Consider the following 22,024-nt stretch of genomic DNA (forward strand, 5'->3'; position numbering starts at 1 on the left):
TTTTCGCAGTGAAGGAGAATCTGTTTGTTTCGGCGTAAGAAATGTTTTCAGTGGTTTTCAGAGTAATTATTTCTTTTTCTTTTTTCCAGGACGGACAGGCCCTGGAGTATGCAGCATGGTCTCCCTCACAACTTGTGCACCGCGGGGCAGCAACACATTAATCTGACTGGTGTTCCTTCGAGGAGCATTTCGCGCAAGTTTTGCGGCCGCAACAACTCTGTGAGCCGTGGTCGAAAATCTGGCAATTGAAACATCTGCGTGGGTAGGGTATACATGGCCTTACATTTATTTTCAGGTACACGTCTACAATGCTTTCAGGTAGTGTGCTGGTGTTGAAAGTGAGGATCATGTGTTTCGCATCTATTTCCTTGTTATCCTTCCGGATATTTATCCGCTGTATATTTATGACATCTTGGTCGGCAAGGCCTTCAAGCATTTCTTTTTCAGAGAGGTGAACAAAATCAATTTCTGATATGACGCCTCGGACTGTGTTCAAAGATCGCTTTGACGTGATGGAGACAGGAATCTCCCCTATTGATACAATGTTTGCAAGTTTCGAGTGCTGGAAGGTGTCACGTATTTCGAGCAGTAAGTCGCCACTAGCCATTTTTGATACCTTGTACCCAAAGCCCAAGGTATCTGTCAGGCACTTTGCTACCAAGAATGGGGAAATCAGTCTTGCTTGTTGTTCTTCAGCTTTCCAGTGAATAACATAAAATTTTGGGAATGACACTTCTTTTTTGAAAAAAATCATCATTCTGCCCTCTTTTTAGAGATCGATCAGGTTGGGAATGAAGGGGAGCCATAAAAAAATTAATTTTTCAGTCACGGTGCCAGCCACCCACCACGGAGCCCAACAAGGGGACGGGACAGAAACTTACACGCAAGTCCTGCCCAAGCCAGCTGTACACCTCAACTATAACCAAATATGACGAACCCGAGGGTTGTTCGCCACACAAGGTTAACCCTAGCCGCCCATGAAGAAATGAAAAAACCGAGAAACAACGAGGAGACAGGACAGTAGTCAGAAAGAAGATAAGAAAGTAAAAGATGTAGAGGAGGACAGGAAAAGGCGACTGCCAATTTCCCCGGTCGGGTCAGGCCAGAGGTGCCATCTACAGGAAGCTGGGGCCAAAGTGGTGTGTTGCCTCCGCCGAGGGGCATTAAAGGTCCAAACGCTCGGCATCGGCTCAATCACAAGGATCCCCTTTTCCCCAGACACGGCGATGCCACGCACGGCGAGGCGCGGGTGCTCGGGTCCGTGGTGATGCACTGTTCACCATCATCACCCTGCGGGGATGTCCCTGCGGATGCTCGGGAACCCGTGGTGTCGCCACTCATCAACGCCTGCAAGTTGAAGACGCTCCCCTGCGGGGATAACTTGTAAAATGACGCCAGTGTAATGACGCCACTGATCGAGTACTCTAGACAGGAGTGTGGACGTCTGTAGTCCTCACGATGATGATGATGATCATGATGATAGATTTTTATGGCGCAAGGCCATCTGTGGCCAAAGAGCGTCATGGCACAAGGTTGTTTCTTCTACTCAAAGTGGGTTCTAAGACCAATTTCCCAAGCACGTCGCTCTAAAGAAGCCGAGTACAAGGCAGGGGAAAGCTTGTACCCATTGCATCACCGGTGGGTACCCGGCGGCACTGGAGATCAAACCCCGCACCTCCCGCATGCAGGCGGATGCTCAACCACTTGACCACAGCTGCGGTTGTAGTCCTCACGAGCTGCTGCAAGTTATCCTATACTGGTCGCGCCTGACGATCGTATGGAAATATGCGCGAATAAACAGGTACATTTTTGATGAAGTGTCGTCCTCTCCTCTCGACACAACGTCTCACAAGTTCACCGAACCAACGAAGATCAACACCCCAACCACGAACATAACTAGTCACTCCTTTCCCAGGTCAACCTCTGGGGAAAATGTTTGATGTGGAATAATTAGGTTATTTGGACGATATCAGTAACCAAAATCATACTATGTCCAATAAGCAACAAAGAATTGGTATTTCGTCTGTAGACATTACGCATTTAAATCATGTGTCGGAGTATCGGGCTTAACCTGTAAAGCAGAAACTTAGTAAACATGTTAGTTATACGCCCCGCATTACGCTCATACCGAGCAATGCAAAAGTGAAACGCCAATTGGTTGTTACTTACAATACTAAACCTTCTTGATGTCAAAGACATCGTATAAAGCTGCGTCGCTTCAAAGCAACAACCTATTCCCCGCCGAGCAGACACGTTGCCCGCCCCCCCCCCCCCCCTCCCTCCCCCTCTACCCTCGCTTCTTCAGTGCACCCATTGCGCAGAACAATCAGTAGACAAAAATTCGGAGAGATCAATTCATCCACAGAATTTAGCGGGAAAGACATCCATACCCGAGTTCCGAGCTTTTGCGGAAAAATATACGTTGTTGGAACCTTTAAAGGCCCATTTCTGACTTTAAAAAGGATCCCGCCGTTCTGCCCGTTACATTAATGCTGAAACCTCTTACTCAGGACCTTACACACCGAGAATCAATAACTAGATACTTCATGGCCAAAGGAACGACGATAAGCACGGCGTTGATGCACCCTCTGTCTCCCCAGAAGCAATTTTACATGCAGCTGTGAGGGGAAACCGCACATCGGTTCAGTTGGTACGCACGAAACAGCAGTCGGTGTCCCCGCGTAACACTGACATATGACGCGTAAAGAGCCCGTCGTCCTCGGCACGTGTGCTATTTTTTCATCAGCGCTTTCTCCACAAACGATGTCACGATTCCCTATAGAATTTTGTTCGTTTTCAGCCGAAGGCCGCAGGTATATCGCAGAGAGGTTCCTCTGTTTTTTCCACTGTATGTTTTGATTTTTTATGAGCTCGAACTGTGCCCTGACCTTTGCAAGGCTGTCTTTACAACAGGTGTTTTCAACCGGTACTCCAGCCAGCTGTAAATGTGCTGTTTGAGACTAACGTCAACCTCTGGCCACGCTCTGTTCACTGTCCATAAAAACAGACCGCACTCCACAAACAGCCTAACGGATTCTTTTTTGGCGCCACCGCACCAATGCATAATCATATACGGTCGTTGGCAGTGCATAAAATTTTCTACCAACCCCGTTTATTAAAGATGCTGCCCGACCCTTTACAGACACGTATTTTATGCTTAAATTAAAAGGGCATTAAGCTTGTGCGATACAAAATTATGAAAATAAATTGATCCATGCACGACTTTTTATTCAGGTTATGAAATAAATTTGCCGTTACGTTTCAAATGGTAATATATTTCAATAAATTCTCAATATATGTGCAACACATCCTGTTACTTAAGCGTTGGCAATACAAAAGTGATGTAATAATATTTCTTGGGGTAATAAGTAACAAAGGACGCTGCATGTCACTTCTACTAACGTACTACGACCCCGACCTCGTCGGTATGTGCGTATCAGAAAACGTATTCACCTTTTATTGCGATTGTGAAATGTAACCTTCGATGAGGCATAAGAAGAGAGGCGACTTCTCTCATGATTGCTGTGAACCTTGGTTCTCCTTTTTACCAATAGTCCAATGAAGGATGCACTGCAATGTGTTTTACCTGAAAGCTTTACGCCCTTGTACGAAAAACTGGAGCGTACACATAAGCTTCGCCTTAAGGGATTGATGCTATAAACTAAAGGGGTTAATGCCGATATAAGCGGAGTCATTCTCTACATTACATTCATAGATCCTTGGTAGTGTTCATACCACTCCTGGCGCAGTGGTACAGAAGTTAAGCGATGCGCCAATGCTCCGGCAGGTAGCTGTTACAAACACAGCCACCAGTGGGGCTTAAGAGACCCAGATTACTCTTCCCGACCAACCTCTCGTGACCAGTTATTAATTTAACTGTCACCTGACGTGGCTAGCAGTTTACTTAACATCCAGTGGGCAGCTTGTGGTCACGTCAGAAGGTAACATGCCCTAGGGGGCCCACCTGCGACCTAGTTTGCTTTTCTGGGGATTTTTTATGGGCTTTTCACTCATAGCAAACGGTGCCGTCGAAATCTCCAGGTTTTCTGTGATGAGGGATCCTTAACGCTGTTTCGTTAAATTATTGACAGCGAGTAGGCCAAAGCTTAAAGGCATAGTACATGTGCGCCATTATAGAGAAACTGAGGGGGAGAGAAAAAAAAGTCGGATGATTTAGCCTGGTTAGTCCAAATGCGAATTAGGCACGAGCACTTCTGTTTTCACTTTGGTTTTCACATGGGTTAATGCCCATCTATGCAGAATTGGTCATTCTAAACTTTCTATTCATAGATCGCGGCGAATGCTCTTACCACTATCAGCGCGGCGTTTAAGGGATGCGCCATTGCACTGGCAGGTAGCTTTTTCGATAACAGTTACCGGTAGGGATTGTGCGACCAAAGATTCCTGCATCCCTGAAAACAGCAGTGCGCCCTAAAGAGGTTGATGCAATCCATCGTGTATCGACAAAAGACAAATATAAACCGAATATCATTGTCAAGTTTGTTTCGAGGGCTAGAGATGGTATATTGCAGAGGGCACGGAAACAGAGACTGGCAGCCGTTTCAAATAGACTCACCTTTCATGAAATAATTATGTGAACGGACAAACGAAAACAAATTTTTTTTGTTAAGGCAGTGTAGCCCAATCGTGATCGCAAGTGGAAATTCGCCTGGGTATCCCAAGGGAACATTATAACCAGGAGGACAAGAACTTCTCGTGTGCTGCATGTAACCTTCGAAGAGCATGTAGCCATAGTTGGCTAACAGTGTATGGCTTCTTAGAACTTTATTATACCTTACACTTAGCTTTCGACGGCTTTTTCAAATTGCCAAGTTAACTACAAATATTCATTGCATGGTTGCTTATCTGTACTGCATTGCAACATCTGGAGTTTACAAAAACTCCTGTCGGACCACAACTCCGCATATAATATAATTGCCCTATCCAAGACATTCTAAAACAAGAACACATTCGTATTCAAGGATTTAACGTTGTCTCCAGCTGTAAAATTGTCAGATTTCGTGGTGGAAATATGTTGCCTTCCTTGTGAGGTCTTCGTTCGAAAACATTGTCCAGGATGACATTTCCCTCAATATTCAGGTCATAGAATGTTTTTTCATAACACTACCCTCTGGTAAATGACGGCTGGTGTTGTATATAGGCGCCCCAAAACAAACGTGCACAAATCTTTAGAAGGAAAACATTCTCGCTACTCTGAACAAAAATAATAGAGGGCATTAATAATTACAGGTGAGATTAATACTTATACTCTCAGGAGATGAAAAAATTGATTGCATGCCGCTGTTGGATGGGTATAATTTCAGCAGCCTGATTATAGAACTCCGCTAAGACAACATCCATCCGCCACTATTATAGACCAAATGCTATGTAAACAGGACAATGTTGTACGTGGCGTACATGACGTCTCTGCCCCCACTTTTGTTTTCCTTAGAGTAGATTACCTGCTGATAGATGTGAAGTCGCGGCACAGAAAGCAATTATACCAGAAATTTAAGGACATGGGACTTAGTTGCATGTGTAAAGATTTGTTAACGCTGTTTTGAATCAATTCATTAATACCTTAAGAAACATTATATCCAGTTCCACTATACATTTCAAGCAAAAATACAATGAACCGCTATGCCCATGTATGCCGTACAGCATACTGGAGAAAAAGATGCGTTTTGAAAACTGAATCTACAGAAACAGAACAAGTACTGTCTACAGTAATTCCGTATCACCAGCAATAAACTGGTGGCTATAATAGGGACGAGAAAAAAAGTGTCATAAGTCACTCATTGAACAGGCACAAGGAATTCTAAATAAAATCTGATTTATCGTCGACAGCATTAAAACAGACCACCCTTAAATATTTGCATGAGAAGAATGGACACCGACTGCACACATACACCGATATGGCTCAGTGACCCCTTCCAGTTCCTCGGGCTCTGTAGTCATCCCCGTAAGGACCACAGCTAAGAAAGTGAAAACATCACACCGGACTTCATCGAATGGTGCAGAACTTACTGCTGTTCGTGTCGCCATTGAGCATATCAGGGAAGAAACACCCCAGCAATGGTCTGTTTTCACTGATTCAAAGGCAGTCCTCCAAGCCTTACAATCTGCTCTTCGTCATGGGTCCCATGAACAACTGGCCACGGAAATCTGAGAGCTCCACCACACCGTCATCAATAAATGGCACGATATTGTCCACCAATGGCTATCAGGACGTAGCGGCCTCGTAGGCAACCAGCGTGCGGACGAGGTCGCGCCAACTGCTCACCATGAGGGCGATTTTGTGTCGATCCCCTTTCGAGATCAGACGCAGCGGGCAAGCTTCGCGCACTCTCACGGGACATCACGCTTGCCGCTTGGAATTCAGGCCAATTTTTCAATTCGCGTTTAAAATCCTTGGAACCAGATCTCAAACTCCGGCTTCCATCCGACCTACCAAGATGTGAAGCGACTTCGCTGCATCGCCTGTGGCTTGGTGTAGCTTTCACCAAGCACTACTCTTTTTTAATCGGTATGGCTGACAGCCCTGCATGTGCCACCTGCGGTTGTGATGAGACTATAGCCAACATTCTTTATGAATGCCCTACCTACAGCGCCGAAAGGCAGTCTCTCTGCCGTGCCCTGGAGCGTCTAGATCCGCGCCCACTAACGGAAATAAAGAGTATCCGCCACTGGCCGCTGCGGTCGTCGGCGGTGAAGGTCTCCAAAGCACTTCTCCGCTTCTTGAGGACTTCTGGCCAGCACGATAGGCTCTGACTTTATGAAACCCTGTGACTTTGCATAGTGACTTCAATTTCCTTCTTCTCTCTTTTCTCCATCTTTAAATCGCCTAACCCCTTCCCCCCGTGCTGGGTAACAGACCGGTTATTCTTCCGGTTGCCCTCACTGCCTTTTCTCCTCCTCCTCCTTCCCGTAAAAAAATCTGGCATGTCGTTAAAAACGTTGTAGGAAACCCTCCTAAACAACATGATGTTCCCGATCTCAATGAAAACATGAGAGAAAACTTCATTTCGTAGACATAAGCTTACAAGTGACCAACGAGATATGTTTAGAGGACTGCAATATGGCGCCTTCAACGGTAATCACTGTTCAGTGTAGACCAGACAAATCACTTTGAAATTACTGCTGCTATATACACCATAAAAGTTGACAAAGTCTGTGGCTATGACGGTTTCACTCTTATAGTTCTGAAAGTAAACCTCAGCATTCTTGTCCATTATTACTTCAACTTTTTAATTGTGCTATAGAAGAACGCATATATCAAGAGGCATTAATAACAGCCAAAGTATATCGTATATCGAGTGTACTAAGGATGAAATAATAATGATTGAGGATATTAGATAATAATAATATTAATAATTGGTTTTTGGGGAAAAAAAATGGCGCGGTATCTGTCTCATATATCGTTGGACACCTGAACCACGCGTAAGGGAAGGGATAAAGGAGGGAGTGAAAGGACAAAGGTGTGCCGTACATCGCACAATACACGGGCCTCTAGAATTTCGCCTCCATCGAAATTCGACCACCGCGGCCGAGATCGAACCCGCGTCTTTTCTTCTTTCACCCCCTTCCTTATCCCTTCCCTTACGGCGTGGTTCAGGTGTCCAACGATATATGAGACAGATACTGCAGCAGTCATGGAAGTATACCAAATCATCTATGCATCATTACATAATAATGAAATATCATTCATTTTTTCTAGACCTATAAAAAAGTATTCCGTACTGTAATACATCCAATTTTGTTTAAAAATTTAGATCAATATGGATTCAGCGGACGAAGATTACAATTCTTTTCAAGTTACATATCTAGCCGGAAGCAATATGCATGTCTAAATGAATTTTCTTCGTCACTAATAAATATCTTCAAAGGAATTTCTCAGGTGCCCGTCTGAGGCCCTGTTTTGTTCTCCCTTTATGTTAAGAATCTTTCTTTGTTTTTACATGCACCAAAAGTGATAATGTACACTGAAGAAACGGCATTTGTTCTCCTTGCAAACACTCTGGAACAGATCATGCAGAGCATAAATAATGAGTGCCTATGCTTAACATCTGGTTGAAAACTAATAAGCTGACATTTAATTGGTTTAAAACTAAGTATATACCTAACTGATCACCTCATAATTGCCTTAATACAGAATAATAAAAATATGCCTTGACAAAGTTCCTTAACTGTTCGACTACATGGAAAAATAGGATAAGCCATCTTAAGAACGTAGCTAAAAGTGATTAATATTCCACACCCAATAAATCACAAAGTGTATTTCTTCGGGATTGCTTTCTTTGCAGACCCTGTTCGCCCAAACTGTTGTAGTTAGATATTTTTGGAAAAGTATTTTAAGATCGTTGGAGTTACAAAAGTTACATTGAGAAACATTCCTAGATATATTGTTCCCAGAGTGCTAACTCTTTATGGAGAATGTATGTACAAAGTCATTCTATGTCTCGCATATATTCAGTGAACTGCCTGATGATGTTTTTGATTTAACCACCCGCAGAGCATTACGTGATCATATTACAAAGCTGGAAAATTGCGATACTTTTTGTTTTTTGCTGTTTTTTACTGCAATTGAAATGAGAAGTTGCTGCTGGACAACGCCCTGCAAGCCCTTTCGTGGCTTTGGCACGTCCACATCCTGTATTCTGGTGTTAATATGAATAAAGTATTATTATTATAAAAATTTTGAGCGAGTGGATTCGATGGGCTACATAGGAGTAATGCTTGATTGCAACGTGAACTGGAAAATGTGTATTAACAGGGTACGTTCGAAATTTTCGCCAGCCTGCTTTGTGTTAAGGTGTCGAGCATTCTTCCACATCTCTGTCCTAAAAGCCATATCTTACTCGCTTTTCCACTGCTGTTTAACACATTGCTCGGTCGCATGGACCTCAAATTATAAAACATATTCAGACCCTCCCATTCGCCTCAATAAAACAGCTGCATCTATTGTGACCTTTCCAAATACCATGTACCGAGCCTCCAACTTTTTCGCGAACTCAGTATATTGCCATTGACACTCATGTATATATGAATTAGAAGTCTAGCACGCCGCCGCGGTAGCTCAGTGGTTATAGCGCTCGCCTACTGACCCTAAACACGCGGGTTCGATCCTGGTAGTGGCAGTTGAATTTCGATGGAGACGAAATTCTAGTGGCCCGTGTGCTGTGCAATGTCAGTGCACGTTAAAGAACCGCAGGTGGTATAAACTTCCGGAACCCTTCACTACGGCGTCCCTCATAGCCTGAGTCGCTTTGGGATGTTAAACCTCCATAAACTATAAACCAAAACTCTATCACTGTGAACCAAATCATTTCAAACAGACACCACCTTTAATAAACCAATTCCGACTTCCAAGCCCAGAAATTCCGGCAATCTGTACTTTAATCTGCCAACAAATCGCAATGTGTACGAACAGCTCTTAAAACAACACTGCGCTGCGAAAACAGTGAATACAATAGAACCTGTCTTGCCCCGTTGATGTGTCGCGCTAAAAAAAGGATTTATTTTGGAAGAAACAATACCAATAGAAATAAAAGCACCTGGGAATTTTACTTTTTCAGTAGAAAAGATTACCATTAAAAATTATGCAATATTTTATGCTTGCTGATGCCAGTGGATTTTCAATGGTTTTGCTGCCTTCACTACGGCGTGATGAACAGACTTTGCGAAAATGCCGGACTATGGGCCGAAACTCGCAGCGTGCTTTTCGCCCAGCAGGTTGCGTGATATCGCATTTTGTGTATTGACACAATAAAGCAAATGAAATTAAATAAATGATCCATGTTGCTGCGTCCGAGCAAGCTATCGCGACGAATCACTAACTGCCACCTGCCACAGTGGTAAGTTTGATCACCATCCCGGGCGCCGGCTGTGATGACGCCATAATGATGCGTGACCTAGGTGGAGCGACACCCTCCTCCCATTGGCTACAGATGGCGCGACGTTCCTCCGATCTAACCGTACCTTATCGTCGGAAGTAACTCGGATAAGCTCAGGTTAGTTGCGAGCACAAGACAAGATTCGTGATCGGGGTTGGTACGTCTGGAATAGCGCTGTCGCACTAATAACCGGGATAACGGTGCCACGGACTTGCTAAGTCCACCTGCGGATAATTTAGTGCGATGATTGGCAATATATCCGACAAGCACGATGGATTTCTCGAAAAAGAAACCGTTCGCCTAGTTCGGGCGTTCCTCTTCAGTCGTGTGGTGTGCGTGGCGCCCTACCTCAAGGTAAGGAAAATCGTCCACGGAAACCTGGATGCGATGATACGGGCGGCGGTTTAAAACGCGCTCCCGGCCAAAGCGCCTACGGAGCGTCTGTTCCGAGTTGGGATGCACAATAGAGTGGAGGAGCTAATTGAGGCCCACAGAACAAGCCAAATTGCTAGGCTGTCGGTGACCAGCGCCGGCAGACAAGTCTTCCGTGACCTCAGCATCACTCTGCTACCGACCACCAAATGCCAGAGTGGGCGTTCCGGAGGCGTGGAAAAATACTGTGACGGTTGAGCAGCTCCCCAAAAATATGAATTGGGTGTATAATCAGGGGAGGCTTGAAGCCAGGGCGAAATTCGAGATTTTTGAGGTGATAAGACAAGCATATACTACGCGGATGCCGCGCGTTCAACCGAGGATGGTATCTGAGCCATTGCGGTGGAGCATGAGGGAAAATAGATGAACGGGCTATCGATAACATCTAGCTACGCGCTAATTCTGGAGGAAGTGGCGATTACACTGGCCGCCACCAAATCTTACCCAGCGTACTTAATGTCGGTCTCGCAGTAGGCCCTTCGGAAATTACGGGGGGGGGGGGGGGGGGGGGATAGCGGCGCCACTCGCTCGCAGAATGCCAAATGGAAGAAATTCGGGTGTGGCCACTAATAAGAAACAGATTGTATGAGTGCCCGGAACGAGACCACACACGCAGCCGCCCGAGCATTCCTTCCCCGGGGGTCCACAAAACCAACTGTTCTCCCGCGGCACTCCTGCCAATCCCGCTAATCTTCAACACGGAGAGTATATAAATCATTTACGCGTCTGCAGAAGGGTACTCCTTGAACCCGCCAAGGGTCTCGACAGAACCGAGGATAGCCACCTTAAACGGCTCCAAACCGGGTCTTTCTTAAATCCTGCCATACTTCATGGGCAGGGGCAAATTCTGCGGGCAGTATGCTGAACATTGCGGCCCACATGGTGTGGGCCTGCCAGTACAATACAAGTATATACAGTATAAGGCCAACTAAAGAGGGCTTGGAGGAGGCCCTGTGCAGCTTGCACCTGGAGGCCTAACGGGCCCTGGTCCAGAGAGCTCGGGTAGTGGCGGCGGCCAATGGGGTCCCGGAATAGGCAGTGCCATCCAGCGCACCAACAGTGCTCACCTCACTGGCCCAAATCATTTCAGTGTATCAAAAACGTTTGCTCCTCCTTCTTCATGCGTGAAAGCCATGCGAGATTGTGGAAGCGTTGCACCAATGGACGTATACACTGAGGGCACCAAATGTACCGGCTTTACATGTCCAGGCCTCCTAGTCGATGCGTTGAAGCCACAGGGAAATCAAGTGGGGAAATGAAACGCGGAATACTAAGACTGGAATCGGGAAATAACTCCAGCCATAAGCGACTTCAAAACGCCGAGCTCTGCAGTCCCATAATCATACGCTGCACAAAAAAAAAACTTATCTTAACCTTTAAGTACGCCCTTGTCAAAGCGCATGGAAAAGGCATGTGAATGTCTTAACGCACACTTCACTTGCCGGAGACAGCCACTGCTGCGCCTGTGACGCACATTGTCTGTACATTGGTCTCATCTGCTCAGAAAGAATGCAGGCGGCCTTTCCACTCTCGCTTGTCGCAGGGCCTGTGCCTATGGAGGCCTCTTTCCGGGACTAACACCGGCACCGCCGCCAGATCTTCAATGGCCGAATCACTCATCAAGTACGCCGACTTCACAATGGGCATTGAAACGGCACGTGCTGCCACTCCCTTACTTAGAAGACTAAACTCCGAGCCCGTTCAACCTGCCCTGTTTCAAAATGACAGCCGCAGCTGCATCATGCCCCCCAAGGAATTAAGCTCGCGGCGTCAGCCACCGGCTGCAGTAGAGGCCGCGTATTATGCCGACACTATAGTAACAGATCAGCTAAGAAATTTCAGTCGGCGATTCTCCGGCGCACAAAAATGAAGTAATAGCAAAGAAGGAAAGAAACCATTTCGGCAACTTAGTTTGACTGCAGCGTCTACCAGCAGCAGTTGCAGCGTAAATTGTTCACCTGCTGCGTCCTTGCGGTTGTATACAGGCGCACAGCCCGATCAAGCATTTACGCGAGCCTTCTAATTGAGTCAGTTACACACTGGCTATCAGATTTATTTCAGGATGTGAAACTAGATGTATTACCGACTCTACTGTGGATGTGCATCGTCGGCGTAGTACTTTATAACCGGAAGCTGGAGCTCTCACGTCAGCCTGACATGTGGCCGGAACCTCACCGTTCTTGCTAAGGTGTAGAGTGAGGCTTCTGGGCAAATCTGGCACGTCTTGCTTATACTGATGGTTTTCCTTTTAACATATCCCGAGGTAAAGATAATTTGAGTTCCAATTTAAATCGCACTTTGCTGTCTACCCTTTTCACCCTAAAATTATACTAAAATTGAAAGCATATAGCTAATTGTTTGGCTTAACGTCTTGAAACGACACTTGGGCTGTGCGTCCCTCCGGAACATAGCGTATGTTCCGGAGCATCACAAGAAGGAAGCATCCGGCCTTGCTTCCCCCTTGGGTCACTGACGAAATCGCCGCCAACTAAACATGCGCTTATGTATGAACAGCGTGCTAGCAAAGCCGAACACCAGCGGAAACGCCGCCGCGGGGACAGCTTTTCGCTTGGTTTTTCGTTTTAAGTAGTATACCTTACCAGTGCAATTTTTTCCAAGTCTTGGAGTACGTTAACCGATTTTAATATAGTTTTAGCACCCATAAAAAGAGTGGTCATTGCCTGCTTACCGCCCTTGGCGCGCCTATATTTTTAGAATTAATAGAATTAATAGTGGTGTCTCTTTCTATGTTCGTCCTGGTTTCTTAGCGCTACATGTTCCGTCATGGCAAACCAACTCGCCCGAACAGCCACTCTGAATTCCCTTCCTTTTCTTCCCTTCCTTTTCTGACTCCAATAGTGAATAATCTGGAATTATTTACCTTTTATCTCAAAAGCCAACACGCAGTTAAGTGAGACACGCTCACTCTCAAGATCCGTTCTTTTCTCTTTGTCTTGCGAGTGCCCCTGGCGCATTCCTCTCACCACCCACCCCGGGCCCTGGGAGAAGTTTAATGGCCGCACTTGAGGGAATACCAGCCATACCCTTGGCTTGTACCGATGCACACAAGTCTATCATCGATCGCGTCATCTTGAGAAAAGAGCCGTTACCAGTGTCAAGCGACGCTCAGTGTGCAGCAAGAAACCCCCAAGTAGAGGTAAGCTCCTACGATAAAGCACTATCTGAAATACAGTAAAGACACAGGAGCGCGAACGTACGAACACGAACCTAGTGAGGGAACGGGACGAGCGCTGCCCGTGTTCGTACGTTTGCTCTCATGTGTCTACCCGCCGTGGTGGCTCCGCGGTTAGGCGCTCGGGTACTGATACAGAGTCCCCGGGTTCGAACCCGGCCGTGGCGACTGCGTTTTTTATGGCGGTGAAACGCAGAAGACGCCCGTGTGCTGGGCAATGTCAGTGCATGTTAAAGATCCTCAGGTGGTCGAAAATATTCAGGAGCCCTACACTACGGCACCTCTTTCTTCCTTTATTCATTCACTACCTCTTTTATTCATTCACTTACGGCACGGTTCAAGTGTCCGCCCTTATGTCAGACAGATACTGCGCCATTTCCTTTCCTCAAAACCAATTTTCAGTTTTCCTCATGTGTCCTTCTTCCAAGCAATACTCTTTGCAACCCTCCCAAGACCGAACTACAACCGTTACAGACTCATGCGTGGCAGCGACATTTAAAGGAAAATGCACCAATCTTAAATGTAAGGCATGAATTTGGGTTAGTTGGTTCTTTTGTTCAGTCATATTAAAACTGCGCGAGGAAGACAGGACAACAAGAGGCACTAACAGGAACACACAAAGCGCAGTGTGTTCTGTGCTTTGTGTGTTCCTGGTCGTGCATCTTCTTCTTGTCCTGTCTTCTTCGCGCAGCTTTAATACGACTGATCAATCATAAAACACGTCGGCCAGCTAACGCTAATCATCCTGATTACCGGAGAAGTAATCGTTGTTTAAAGAACATGTGTCGCACCATAAGCGCGAGCTGAGGACATTACCCGTGTATCTGGCGCAGCAGTGCCAAGTGACTATCTTAGGCTGACATAGTTGATGCCAAAATAAACAGCTGAGCAGGCAGAGCGTCAGGCAGAGCCACGAGCTCAGCGAAATCGGCCGAATAGTGACACCGCGGAATTCTCACGACAGGTGGGTCGTCGGAAAAGGCTGCATTACGCAGCGGAATCCAATGACGATTATGATGGTGACCTGCTTTTACGCTCCACTTAGTCGCGGAGGCATCCATGTAGGGCTTTCCGTTGTGACAATAAAAAATTAAAGAGCGTACAGTGCCCTGAAACCTCCTCCCCAGTTTCACTCGTATGAGCGAGCAGCGCGGTGGTGGAAAGGAAAGCATGTCAGACCAAAGGTCCTGGAAATCGAGGATTCTTCGTGACGTAGGAACGGACTTCGCTGAATTACGCTACAGCGTTGTCGTTGAATCCCACTAGCAGTTGACATATGCCGTTTCCCCTTGTCATTAGATACATTTAGTATAGCGTCTACCACTAGCGCTACTGCTTACCACGTAACGCGCCCCTGCAGTGCGCATGCGCAGATCGTCCTGGGTATTGCATGTCACGCGGTAAGCGGGCTAGCGGTACGCCCTCTGCTAAAAATCTATTACTCTATAGTATATGGCGTCCTGCTGAAGAACGCGAAATGAGGGTTTGGGTTTATGGGGGTTTAACGTACCAAAGCGATTCAGGCTATGAGAGACGCCGTAGTGAAGGGCTCCGGGAATTTCGACCACCTGGGGTTCTTTAACGTGGACTGACATCGCACAGTGCACGGGCCTCTAGAATTTCGCCTCCATCGAAAATTGGACCGCCGCGGCCAGAATCGAAACCGCGTCTTTCGGGCCAGCAGCCGAGCGCCATAACCACTCAGCCACCGCGGCGGCTTTGCCTTTTGTTTCACGCGAAATGAGGCTTTCTGTGCACTCTACACTGGTTAGCTCTCTTTGCTGAGCTTTTACGCGGTTCACTGTGTGCAGCGCAACCCATTGCACTCAGCAGCGCACCAAACATGAACTGCACCCTTGAGCCGCCTCGCGCAGCCGTTGACCTATAGAATATGAGCATAGTTTCGTTCTGGGATCGTGAAGGGCGAGCCAAAATGAAACCCATGTCAAGTTGAACTGCTTTCGTTTAGGGGACATCGGGACTCGAGTGCAACGTACTCAACTATTATTTTTCTTTTGGCTGTTTCACGTGTGCGGCCTAACACGGACGTTATCTGTCACAGCCGTCATACGAACCGTAGAAGGGGGCAGCTATGTAGACGAGAACGCATTGTGTTCACGCGCCCGGTTTCCTGCTGGAAACAATCTACGGAGAATGCGTTGAACTTGCCTCATTTTATGACCGCATACATGTCATTCTTATTCCTGGAGACCGCTAGACAGGATAGGTACGTTATAAGCTTTTTGTTGGTTGCAGAGTTCAAGCTACGCGAGTACGTCCTTCAAACACGAATAATGAACGGCAGTTTAGTCTGCAAACGGAGTGTGCCTTGTATCCTCTGGGCCTACCGCAGTGTGATCTAGTTTGTTTCTAAATTATCTTCTATCACAGAGACGTGCGTTGCAGCTGGGTTCATGAGGGCAAAAAGCCCAGCTGTAAATGCACCGTCGAGATTGAAGCTGAGCATCAGTAACTGCACAAATGAGGACGGTTTGAGCTAGATGGTCTTTCCTGCCGAAACAACGAATGAAGGTTACTACTACTGGAGGAATCACTCAAGTGATTCTAGTTTCGCCAGTTCCGATGCAGCATAGCGTCTTATATCATAGTGTAGTGTAATGTAGACCCACTGTAAAGTCTGAACGGCTTTGGCGTTCGGCTGCTGGGGCCAAGTTGTGTTCAATGGCAGAGTAGCGTACTTTAATTAACATAGACGAGTTTGAAGCAGCATAGTTTAGAGAAAAATAATTTACACAGCATACTTTACAGCAACATAAGAATAAAACCACATAAGAAAAAAAATCAACCAGTCGGTAGCACGTCTAGCATTTATTTGCTGCACTTTGACTCTTCAAACACTGATGAAAGACGGTAAGGCTTTTGTGATTTATTTTTCTGCCAAAGCAATGTTTTTTTTTTCTTAATGTGTTGCAAGTGCTCGTCCTCGCTGGTGTTCATTTGAAACAACATGGCCGTAGGACAAGACGACCGTAGCGAACTTTTCAACACTGTTTGAACAAGAATAAAAGAATAGGCCGTAGATTGAAAAGCTCGTATTCGACGTGTTTTGCAAAAAATAAACACAGCTGTCGACGAGAAATTGTCGTAAAAGGCGCTGCCTAGGTAATGCCGCAGCGTCCTAACTTTACGGCATCAAACAGCACTACTCCGGGCTTGAACTCGGACAAACTAAGCTTATATGCTGAGACAAACGTTTGCTTGAGTGCGAAATCTGAAAACAATTAAGCTGTTGTGCAGATTATAGTCATCCGCCCTAACCCACTACGGAGAAAACGACCAATTATCGAGATGCTGTCGGGTTGGTGAACTGCAGCGCATAGTAAAGAGGAACAATCTACGCGAGCACCAAGAGAGCTCGCCTTGCGTAGCAAGCCAGCGTTGTATGCGGAACAAAGCAATTCTGCAGAGTCGACAAGAGAAAAAGAACTGCTCGAAGGTTCTAAGAAAGGAAAAAAACACTGCAGCTCCAATCCATGTTGCGAAGGTGGTTGGACAGCGAAGCTATGCTGCTTGCATTCAATTTTTAGGCTGGCGTTTTTTGCTTACGACAAGTACTCGAAAATGCAACCGTAATCTTTACCTAGAAACACACGCGGTGAGATGGAACGAGCATCGCAATGTTTGCAGGCGCCGTTATCATACATTATGCTGTTTGCACTTCACACAAGGGCTTCGAATGACGTCAACCCCTTTCGAAGCAGCTGCAAACCTAATGTTTACCGGAACGCGTAGCTGTAATTATTGGCTACGCGCGTCGGAAATATTCGAGATATGTTTGCCTTGCGGCGCGGTTTGGGTGTCCACTGGGACATGTGAGTCAGGCGTCACTACCTTTCCTTAAAACCCATTTTCATTTCATTTTCTTTTCCTTGTGGCGCGGTTTGGGTGCACAGCAAGATATGTGCGACAGGTGCCATTTCCTTTCCTTAAATTGTCCTACGGGCCTGGCGTCGTGCTTTACGGATGATGGCGTTCCCTGGACCGCCTTGACAACACTGCAATAAAGCGTGCCGCTTTTAAAGGCGGCGGTGTTTTTTTGGCATTTTTAGATGCATTTTTGAATTCCATTTTTATTTGTTTATCTCTTTAGTATTTTTATTTATTCTTCATTTTTACACTTTTCTTACATTACGACTCTTATGATTCGTCTTTAACAGCACGACGCGCCAAGGTGATTCAGCGCTGCCAAGGAGTCCACGGAAGAAGAAGACGAAGACCTAGTGGGTGGATACGTGTCTGCTTCTAGGTCTGTGTTTTCGCTTTTCGCTGTCTTCTCGTGTGTGGCGTGGGTCGGACAGTGCCCTCCGTGCGACCGAATGCTGACGACGACCCTACGGAGAAATTCCCGGCACGGCGGGCGCATTCTCAAGTGAGAAAACCCAACCGGAACCCTCAGGGGCAAGCTAGGCTTAGCTCGGCGCTGCCGAGCGAGGCCGCGCTACGCGTCTGCATGGATTCTGCGTTGTCGACGACGGCTACGCGGATGCCCGCTGTGTTGCCACCTGACGCAGCCTCCACGTCCACGCAATCGTCAGCGCCTCTAGGCCTCCAGCCTGCGCCGTCTTCCGATGCTACGACTTTGGCCTGTGACATGGACTGCTCTACCGCCTCCGTGCCCGTGGCACTCCCTCAAGAAACTGTGCCCGTCGCGCCAGTTCAGTATTCCCACCAAGGGCCGTCACCAGCGTCTGAGCCTCCTCCACAGATGCCTCCCGTGAGTCAAGGCTCTCTTCCGCCTGCTGCGAACTCGTTCCGCGTTACCATCAAGCCTACATTGCGCTTTGATATGACTGCCATCCCTGCCCGGAATGTTCAAGCCACAATTGACCATGCCCTTGGCTCTTCGAACTACTGCGGGTTTGTCGTCCATCGCCCATCGAACACCATCACGGTAAACTTGTCATCCTTGATGGACGCCCAGAAACTTTGCGCAGTTACGCGGATCCCCCTGGATGACAGCAAGCATGTCCCGGTGCAAATATATTTTGCATCTGGTCCTGACACACTCCGCTGCATGGTTTATCATGTCGACAGCACGAGCCCTCCCGAGGAGGTGCGCGCAAATATTCGCTGCTCAACTCATGTTGTACTGCAAGCACGGCCTATGGGTCGCCGGGGCTCATACCTGCTCATCCTGCAAGGCCCGTTGACTCTCCCGAAGTACCTTACCTACTACGGTGCGATCGTCAAACCACAGCCCTTCCGACCTCGTCGTATTTTTTGCTATCACTGCCACAAAGAAGGACATATGCAAAATACCTGCCCTAATCCAGCAGCTGTGGCCGACATGAATGAACCAACAGCTCATTGTGCCCTGTGCAAATCGCCGGACCATGACATTCGCTCCCCCGCTTGTCCAAAGAAGAAGCTAGCGAAGAAGTTTCACAAGTCGCCTGCAAAAATGGATGTTCCTACAACTAATCGCTTTGCAGCTCTCGCATGTGACGACAACGACTTCCCTGAACTTCCTTTATCTGAGCCTGCTGCTCACCATATGTCTCCTCGCCAGCGTACATATGCACAAGCGGCTCACCTTCCCGGATCAAATGGTACGCCCAAACGTCCAGTGCATCCATCACATGTGGATACTACAGATGAAGACACAGCTTTAGACAATGCAATCGCGGAGGCTCGCCGCCGACTAGACGAACTCACCCAGCGCCGGGAACAGCGTCGTTCTCAATCCTCTCGAAGAATTCTCATAACTCGGGAGCAATCATCAGAGGAATCACCTAGGGTAAGCACTGGCCCACAATCAGGTGCCGACCACCTGTTAGCCGTGACTACCCCGACAGTGGACAAGATATTAGCGCTGATGAAGCAGGTGACATCCCTCATCGTGGAAGCTCTTCGGCCTCGTCATGGATAGCGCATCATCATCGGTGGTGGTGCAGTGGAACTGTCGCGGTTTCGCTAATAAGGCCTCTGAAGTGAACATCCGCCTTCGCGACGGAAAGCTGAGGGCATGGGCGTTCCTACTGCAAGAGCATAATGCACTCCCACGCCTTTCAGGTTTCTGCGCATACCATTCACCATCTATCCCTGATCGCCGTTCCACCGCCTCCTCCCTCAGCCCAGGTAAATCTGCAATTTATATTCACAGTTCAGTTCCGCACACACCGCTCGACCTTTCACGGTGGTGCAACACACGTCAAGAGGTTGTCGCCCTTCTCGTAAAACCTGCACGCACACCCCTTATTCTAGTTTCTTTTTATAGTCGTCCTGGCTCCGCATCTCCCAATCTGGGATGGGTTCGTTTTCTACGTTCTACCAACTCGGGTATCCCTATTCTAGTTGGCGGTGACTTCAACGGCGCACACACTGCGTGGGGTTACCCATCGGATTCCTCAAGGGGTTCACACATCCAAGGGAGCTTTTCAGATCATTCCTTTCAACTTTTAAACCACCCGAATACTTCTACCCGCCCACGAGGTGGCCCGTATTCACCTGATTTGACTTGGTGGTTAGGCCCCGGTAACCCTCGTTGGGCTGTTGATTCTGATACTTGGGGTAGCGATCACAGCCCTATTTTTATCTCCCTCACGCCTACGCGTCTACGGAAAATACGCCGCACTGTACGAATAACATCATGGGATTCTGTACGCGCAGACAATCATTTATCTACATTCAACCCCTCTTCAGCATTGTCTACTCTATCTGATGTTCTCGCTACTCACACTATTACCACTACTGTAAATGAAGATGACCCAAACCCGGACATACATCTCTTGAATCTGTGGGCTCTTCGTCGCCAGGCGGATCTTTACGCTACTCGTCACCCCGATGACCCTTCGGCTCTTCCTACTCTTCACCGCGCTACCGCACGGGCGCGGCGCTATGCAAAGCGGCTAGGCAGGCAACGCTGGGCTGCATGGTGTGCCCGCCTGTCCTCTACGCAGGGCAATCGACATCTTTGGAGAGTGTTTCACGCCATGGAGCGCCCTTCTCAGGTTGCAGATTACACAGAGAGCATTCGCCTCGCGCTAAATGTGGATGAGGACACATTTGCACAACAAGCGGCCCGTCAATTTTTTCCAAACCATGACTGCACCGCTACGTCTCCACCTGACTTATCGGTAACAGAGCCCCCCGATGGGATTACTTCTGACCTCACCATGGCAGAGCTGCTGGCCTCCATTGACCGTTTAAAAACTACTACTACTCCCGGGCACGACGGCATACCTAACTCCTTATTCCGTAACTTGGAAGGGAGGGCTTTGGAAACCCTACTTGATACTTTTAATGAAGTGTGGCTTTCTGGCGTCATGCCGGGAGACTGGAAGCATTCTATTGTGGTTCCAATCCCCAAGTCAGGTCAGCCTCCAGTATCTCTCTCGGCCCTTCGTCCAATTTCCCTTACCCCTACCATCTGCAAGCTTTATGAAAACATTCTAGCCGCACGCTTATCATGGTGGCTGGAATCCCATGATTGTTACCCAGATTCCCAAATTGGTTTCCGCCCACATATTGGAACGGAGGACGGCCTTGCTACTTTGGCTGCTGACGTGCTTGACCACTCTCCACAGAGTCACCTTGTACGAACCGTAATCGCTACAGACATAACAAAGGCATATGATAACATCCTTCACTCTGCCATTCTTGCCTCCCTTCAAACTCTTGGTCTCCCTCACCGGTTCCTCCTCTCCATTCACTCCTTTTTAGCAAATCGAACCTTCAGCGTGCGTGTCCACGGAAAGCCCTTTGGTAATTTCACTTCCAATAGAGGAGTGCCGCAGGGCTCCGTTCTCGCCCCCACATTATTTAATGTGGCTTTAATTCCTCTGGTTCGAGCCCTAGAGACCATCCCTTCTATCCGCGTGCTTGCATATGCCGATGATATCACCTTGTGGTGCTGTCATCCAGATGCGTCTATTCATCAGTCGGTCCTTCAACACGCGCTGGATGTATTGACATCTCGCCTCCCACCTTTGGGTCTAACACTCTCTCCTACTAAATCATGTTTCATTCGAATTGGAAATAAAGCCGCCTTACGGAAAGCTCCCCCTTTAAATTTTACGGTACATAATTCTCTGATTCCTCAGGTAGAAACTGTTCGTATTCTTGGTCTTCTCCTCCATACATCTGGGACTGGCACCCCGCGGCTGACAGCCACCCGTAAATCGGCTCACGCTACTCTAGGTCTGATTCGTCGCATAGCTATGCGCTCTGGTGGCGCACGTGCTCATACGGCCCGCCAGCTTGTGCGCTCTATCCTTCAGCCACGGATAGTATATCAGGCTCAATTTCAACGTCTCACCCGCAGACAGTGGGACTCCCTTGAAGCTATCAATCGTGAGGCTATGCGCGTCATAACATATCTGCCTCGTTTAACACCCATACCTGTGCTACAGGAGTTCGCCCAACTTAATACACTCAGTGAGATCATCGACCAACGGGTGGCAAATAGAGCTCGAAAACAGTCTCTCAAACTTCATCGTTTAAAGACACTTCCATCGTGGTCCTATTGCCAGCTCACTGACAATCG

At 47.5% G+C, this 22,024-nt stretch overlaps 1 protein-coding gene across 1 annotated transcript in view; it reads right to left on the reverse strand.

Annotated features, from left to right (window-relative positions):
- The window catches only part of LOC144110174 (solute carrier family 4 member 11-like), a 107,165-nt gene that overhangs the window by 76,953 nt on the left and 8,188 nt on the right, over nt 1-22,024 (reverse strand). The window lies entirely within an intron of this gene.

Source organism: Amblyomma americanum, chromosome 11 (assembly GCF_052857255.1).
Source record: "Amblyomma americanum isolate KBUSLIRL-KWMA chromosome 11, ASM5285725v1, whole genome shotgun sequence".
NCBI classification, from domain to species: Eukaryota; Metazoa; Arthropoda; class Arachnida; order Ixodida; family Ixodidae; genus Amblyomma; species Amblyomma americanum.